Here is a 7,833-nt window from a genome sequence, read left to right on the forward strand (position 1 = left end):
AATTCTCACTTTTCTTCTCGCCTTGTTCTCCTTTCTCTCCCCAACCAACCCCATCTTTCAGACTCCCTCTCTCTTCCCCATCTTCTTTTCCAGCTCAAGCCCTTGGCTTTCCTTTTCTAGAGATTCTGAAAAGAATGAACCTGGCTCCGAGTCTGTATCACATTGAATATGTTCTTGCCTATCTGACCTGCTTGAGTGGCCCCTCCTGCGCGTTAAGGCCTGAGCAACCGTTGTGAGAACAACTCTGCATCAAAGGGGCCGGGGTGAATACCAGCAGCTCAGCTGGGCCCCCAGCAGCACTAAGGGAATTGGGCTACTATCCTAAGAGATAGAAAGAGCTGAAGGGGCAGGAGAAAACAGCAGGCAGAAGGCCGGGAGGTAGAGTTGAGGGAAGGGGTCCTTGTGATAGAACCTTTAAGAAGAAGCAGGCCGAGATGAGCTGAGAGTCACGCTCCCTCTGGGTTGGTAATGCAGAGGAAGGCCTATCCCTTCCTTCAGAAAGAGAATCATTTCAACACTCTATCCCAGGATTTCAAAGGGTTCCTTCAACTAATTATTATGGAGATGTGTATTAATTGGGAGGCCGCAACAGCTTCTTAATACTTGCCCTCTTACTAGCTTGAAAAGCAACTCTGAGGAGAAAATCCAGTCCAAGGTGATTGGGTGCTGGGTAGGGGAGGTTGAAAGGGGCTGACACTAGTCCTCAAAGCAGTAGCGAACCCAACCAAAACAAGATCTTAGGACCAGAAGCAGCAATGAGACTATTACTACCACTGTATGAAAAATGGACTTGGCAATTTCAAAGCCCTGCCATACCTCCATCCTTCCCAGCGCCTCACAACAAGGTGTCCTGAGCAAAATAAACCAGACACAAAAGGACAAATAGTATAGGATTCTGCTCACTCTTTGTGAGCAGAATAGGCAAATTCCGCTCACAAATAGTCTAGAATAGGCAAATTCATAGAGACAGAATGTAGATTAGAGGTTCCCAGGGGCTGCGTGTGGGGGGACTACTTAACGTTACAGAGCTTCTCTTCAGCTTGATGAAAACGTTCTGGAAATGCATAGTGGTGATGGCTGAGCCCTGTGAGCATAATTAATGATAGACTGAATTGTATACATAAAAATAGCTTAAATGAACATCTTATGTTATCTATATCTTACCACAATTTAAAAAATTGATAGTGTAATGTACCAAAGCGTACCCATTGAATTGTACACTTTAAATGGATGAATTCTATGGTATAGTGAATTATATATCAATAAAGCTATTAAAAAAATACTAGATCTACTAATGACCCTCACCTGCAGACAGATTCAAGCCTCTTCCAGCTTCTTCTTTCCTCATTCCCTGAGAACTTTTTATCTGCTACGTACTCTGCTACTCATTGATGAACAGAATAGACATGGCAGGAATTGTTTAAGTAGCTTACATCTCCTCTTTCTAGTCATCTGAAGGCTTTAGTATTGAGTATCCCTTTATGTTAATACTCAGTTTTACTTTCCTAATACCAATCACATAACTTTTTGGCTCCAGCTTTATTTCTGAGTCTCAGCTCACTGGCAACCCCTTATTCTGGTACAGAGGTCTCTGTTTTCCTCTCCACCCTGGGTTCCTATTCCACCAGCCTGACCAATCTCCAGTTGACCTAGAAGACTCTGCTTTGTAAGTCCGTTTCTAACCACCCAAGGACAGTGGTTCTGACTTAAACTCCATCCACTGTCTGGTGCCCCGCTGCCCTGTAGAGAGACCTCATTGATGACCACGGCCCATCTGTCTGAACTTCTAACCCCTCACCACAATTCACCATATTGTTTTTACCATATTCTTTTCCTTCCTGGCAAGTAACTTCTCAGCTTTCCCATGGACCCCCTGTTATTGACTGCAGTGCAATTATAAAGACCATTCTTCAGCCTTTCTGGCAAATGTGTCGGCTCCCACATGTCCCAAAGAGTAGGTCTTGGTACCACCTCATCTCCCTTGACCCACTCTGAGTTATGAGCCATGATCACAGGATATGACAGTTGTGCCCAGTGCTACATCTGAAGCATGGTCCCACCTAGGCCAGGAGGTAGCTTACAAACGCGCACTGTTGGATCTAGAGTGGCAGCTCCTAATCTTGCTCACGTTAGAATCACCTGAGGCTTTTAAAAAATACTGATTCCAAGGAGCAGACTGCCTTCAGACTTCATCTGGACCATCGGCTGTCTTGGGTTTCCAGCCTCCTGGCCCACACTACAGATTTTGGACTTGCCAGATTCCGTAATCACATGAGCCAATTATATATGTATATACACTGATTCCTAGACCATATCCTCAAAGATGCCGACCTAAATGGTCTGGGATGGGGTCCAGGAATGGGAATATTTTAAAAGCCTCAGGCGACTCTATTATATACCCAGAGTTAAGAGCTAAGGGGACCATATAATATAAGAATATATGTATTCATTAATTCAACAAGTATTTATTGAACACCTACTATACACCAGCCATAGAGTCTAAGGCACAGCAAACTAATCAGTAAAGTTTCCTGTTCTTCTGGAGTTTCCAATGTTGGTGGGGAATGAAAAAAAAAAAAAGTATAATTGTATAGCTAGAGATAAAGCAACTATAAAATATATAAAGTGGATTTTTAAAATATGTACACAAGTCTCAGGAACCCTAGATTTAGGTTTTCAGAACATATGAGTAGATGACTGGCATCAAGGTATGGAGGTCTCCCAGTGGAGACCAAGCAGGATCCTACTAGCTTTTGGAGTTAAGTGTGAAATAGGAACATATTCCTTTAAAGAAAGTCAGAAACTCTTTCCCTATGTCTTACTGAGCTTTAAACCATTCATAAAGCTAGGGTGGTCATTGAAAGTCACAGCAGCTGTGTTTTCATGGGGGAAAGAGCCAATGACAGAGCTCTCCTTGGTACTGGGCTTTAAAAGAAAACAAAACAGGTTAAACAGGTTTGATGGCAGCCTGTGGGAGGCAGAGGGGGACTGAGCCTTCCACTTCTTTCTTTCCACAATTGACATTTTCTTTCCCTTTCATTTCAAGCTGTTAAGAAGGAAACAATATGGAGGAGGCAGGCTTTCTCAGCTCATTCTCCCTCCCCTGAACTCAGCAGGGCTTTGATTGGAGATCCCAGGAGAACCAGGCTGACTCAGACCTTGCCAGCCCATGCGGGGAAGCAGATCCTGGGAGTCTGTACCGGGCTCTGTGTACCTCATACTTCTGGAGGAAAAAATATAAAAACAGGATAGCAGTTAGTTGGTCCACAGTCAAATATGGATGGAGCCAGTGCCTGACACTGCCATTGTTGCTTTGAGGAAACCCCTGCCCTCAGGGAGCTTATGTTCTGGTGGGGAATTGAATAATAAAGTGACAAACAAATAAAACACGAGATATTTGGAGGGAAGTGCACAGAGAGCTAAGTAGGGTACCATTTTAGATGATGTTTTCAAGGAAGTTCTCTCAAAGGAGGTGACACTGGAGAAAAGGCCTGATTGAAATAAAAGAATAAACTCAAAATTCCCAATTAATAGGAAGCCTCTCACCAACTTATGGCTCTTCCTTTCTCCCGTTCAGATAAAAAATGCGCCCTCCTCCAACCAGCCCCAAGCCCAACTCTCCACCCCAGAAACTGCCTTCCAATGGTTTAGGGGTATAGGCCTCCTGAATCTGGGATCTTGAACCATGCTTTCTTCAGTGAATGTCTTCATCTATCCCTTGTCTATGGTCCATAATTCCTGCTGCTGAGTTCAAGGTTCCTTAGAAAGTTGTGACCTCCCAAACCAAGGTTCTTCAAGGCCTCAGCCAGCTCTAACTCATCTTCGTAGATGGAGCTGGAAACCCCCTTCCAGGTGCTCAGATTTGTCATATATCATATATTATCAGGGGAGGATGGTTTCCCCAGATCACCAAGGGTGATCACAGCCCCCAAGCCACCAAGCCTGATGCTCACTGTCAGCCCTGTTAGCTAGAAATGAGGGGACAGTGGGACCTGTGACAGCCTCCTTCTCCCAGAGTGCAGGCTGATGAGGTCACAGTCTCTTCTGTTCCCCAAGGAAAGACCTTGGGAAATTCTTCCATGTACTTAACTTCAGTCTCTTTTCTTCTGACCTCCCCTCTCCTATTGCCTTCACCTGTATTTCAGCAACGAGCTAGAGAGGGAAGGGGCAGGTCTTTCCCAGCCCAAATTCACCCCCAAACTTCTCCTGATTCTTCTGTTGATGAGGAATAGACCTGAGTAAAGGCTGGAGGAGAAGCGAAGGGTGAACCAAGGCCCTACCAGCCGCTCTTCCTGCAGTGATGGAGTTCAGGGCCAATGGGCATGTCACAGCCAGAAGGATGATGTAGACAAATTAGATAAAACTCAAGAAAGAGCAACACATCAAAAAAAAAAAAAAAAAAAAAAAGATGATGAAGAGACTGGAGGGATTGAATGATGAGGAGAGATTAAAAGAACTAAATATGGACAGACTGGCTAAACGCCGATTAAAAGCGGCGATCGGAACTGTCTGCGGGTATCTGAACACCAGCAGGGAAGAGGGGCTGCACTGGCAGGTGTGGGGTCAGGCAGGCGGGGAGGTGAGGTGGACTGAGAATAAATGAAGGGATAGTATTAGTGGCAAACTGCTGGGTAATGAGAGCCTCTATTAAGGGGAAAAGTGGGGGCGGGGAGGATAGAGGGGCAGTGGGTATAGAAGGGGGGGAACTGTAACATCTGGATCTCCCTCGGAGACTTCTAAATATACCCAATGATATTAAGCAGACCCTGAGGGGATAGAGAGCATACCCCAGGAGACCCTAGATGTGTCACGTGGGCTATGTCCTTATGTAACATCTAAAGCCATAACAGCGAATTCCTGCCGGTCTGGATCCAGGATGGTCAGAAGTCAGGAAGGACAGGATTATTAGCTGGAGCATTGGGACAACACGAAGATCAGACTGTGTGACTGTCCAGTTGACACTGACCTCTTATGTCCCTTTTTGTTTTAAAAGTAAAATCCTGAACCAGAAATGTTCCCCCTTCTGCAGAGAAAGAGGCAGCTGGTCAGCTTGACAGGCGGAAACTGCAGCTTTCTCGTTAATGTGCAATCCTGAAATGGTGATGTATGGCTGGTGATAGATCATGTTGGGTTTCCGGAGAGCAGGGAAGGCTAAAGCCGGAGTCTAATTCATGATGCATGAACGCATTGATCTTCCTGGCTCTGAAAATACAGTGTAATGAACCCCCGCTAACACATCATTTTTATTCCACTGCACCTCGCTAATATCTAATGATTTCACCTTCTACTGTGATCAAATATAATTGTATGGGAGTTCCAACTTTGTTCTTTGATATGGGAACACCACTGCCCAGCACTGTTTTGCTCTTTACTAGTGGTAGAGCCAGTCTGGAACTTACACATGCAATGATTAAGATCCTACCAATGAGCTGCCCTGTGGGCGTTTGAGCGGTCCTATGTATTCACATGTGCATACGTGTGTGTGTGGTTGTATGTGTGTAGGTAAGCACAAGAATGTGTTCTACATGTATGTTGAACCAAAAGCTAATTGAAGGAGGGAAGATATTCAGAAGCAGGTGCATCTTCCCTGGGATGGCTATACACTTTCCCACCAACTGGCTCTTGGGAAATGGCGATTACTTAGAATGGAGATTACCTTGTAAATATTATTGTTTGTGGAATCCCGTCTGCTGATTGAAATCACTACAATAATTTGGTTTGAAGTCCATGAAGCTTACTGAGGGCCCCTTACCAGCCTGTCCTTGACGGTAGCCCATCCTGTGTGCATCTCATGTTTCTTGGACAGAGATTTCAATGGCATGGCTCCATTCTTCATTCTAAAAAGAGCTTTGTGGAAAAAAAATAATATTAGTTTTATCACTCTAGCCATCTGGCCTGAAGGTAGTTGGTTTCTGTTGAAGGAACAGATATTTACAACCCTTCTGTGGATGAGCTGAGCTCTCCTTTGCCAGCACTGTTCTAGGAGGCGGGGCAGGAGGCCACTTCTGACACTAGCTGGGTGACCTTGGGTAAATCACTTAACCAGTTACCTTTTCCGGATCCCAGTTCCCCCCAGACAAAAGGAAATGCTGATGTCTTTCCTTGTCCGAACGCAGGTGGCTGAACCAGATGATTTTTTAACGTATCTTGCAGATCAAGGATTTATGGTTCTGTGATACGGCACCCCTCCATGCTGAAAGCTCCTTTCTTCCTTCTGTCTGCAGAGTCAGCATTCCTTGGGGATCCCGACCCCTTCCCACAACAAGAGTTGGATGTGAGTAAATCATAACCTCACAACTTAATAAAGAGAGAGATCTGTGCTTCTGTTGTCTTTTTTTTTCCCTTAGATTTGTTTTTAAAAAGAAGAATGACAAAGCAAGAGTGAATTAAGGAGAATGGTTGCCCAATTATTTAGATCCTTTAAAGAATCTGTAGCAATATTATGTTAATGCAAAACTGAGTTCTCAAGGTCAAGCTCCAGCACAGCTTCATAGGTAAAACTTTGACCCTTGTCCAGGCCTTTAGTTTTGGCCTCTGCTCTGTTCCATGAGGAGCTGGTAGAAGGTTAATACATAAAAGCTAGTATTCCAGAGAAATACAGTCCAGAGCTTGAGAGGCGGGTCAGAGTACAGTATCTGACTGCAATCAATATGCACTTAAATGTTTGGATCATCTAAACCTCCACTTGGCACAAAGAATCTCCAGAGAGACCTTTCTTAGGAGCAGAGAAATTACTATTCCAGAGGTGACTGTGGGTCTTCTTGGCCCATTTGTGTTTCAAGGGAGATGCTGGTGAAAGGGGCAAGGGAGGTCCATTTGGGATGAATTGGCTGGAAAGTAAACAGTCTGGGGAGTAGGTAGCCTTGACTCTAATTCTGAGCACCACTGCTGAGAACAGTTTGGCCCAATTCACTCTCTGCTTCTGCAATGGGGTAATTATTGAGACGTGTTAACAAGGTGTGTTGAGACCGTTAGATAGAAGACAAATAGTATTGTTTATACTCATAGACTTGACAGAGCTTGAAGAGAAAAACTTTCAGCCACCCATTGTTCTAACTGCAGGAGAATGGAAAATGTCATCTATTCATTTTCATCTTTGCACTCCTAAACCCTATTCATTCTGTGACCAGAATTGAGTTCAAATTCTTTATTTTAGTTTTCAATGAGTCACAGACCAGGGCTGGATTAGAACTAGTCTTTTTCTTCTTACTTTGCCAATTTCTTGAGAGACACAAGAAATGGAAAGTGGAAAAGAAGTAGATAGACCCCAAGAAGTTTGGCATCATGGCCAAGAATGGGGGCAGGGGTGCAGAGCTAGACTTGGGGTTGAAGGAGGGGGGCTGTACTGGCTCCCATTTTGGTGAGAAACAGAAAGAACAGCTCTATAGAAAGATGGATACCTGTTGCATTTATCACATATAGATGTCAATTCATACATTTCCTTAAAAGCTCAATGATATTATGGGGAAGATCTTTCGTTGGGAGCGAAGCTGAATTACGGGCAATATCCCAGATCAGAGCAATGTGGGTAGTAGGTGTTTTTGAAAGATTAAGGGTAAATGAAAAGAGCAGATTAGAGGTAAAGTCTTAAACTGTAAGGCAAGTGTTCAAATAGACTCTCTCGGTCTTGCTTAGAGATTGAATATCAGAACCAGCAAGTGAAAAAGCTAGAAAATCTCCTTCCATGAAAAAATTGAACATGTGACACCCTTTCCTTAATGGCTTGGGTGTGCTCCTACCTAGAAACCTGGTACTTGACCAGACAATCTTGTGATGTGCCTTTCAGGTGTAGAAGTCGATGAAGACAAGCCCTGGTTCAGCACATGGATCAGT

The sequence above is a fragment of the Phocoena sinus genome, chromosome 8 (assembly GCF_008692025.1).
Source record: "Phocoena sinus isolate mPhoSin1 chromosome 8, mPhoSin1.pri, whole genome shotgun sequence".
Lineage (NCBI taxonomy): Eukaryota > Metazoa > Chordata > Mammalia > Artiodactyla > Phocoenidae > Phocoena > Phocoena sinus.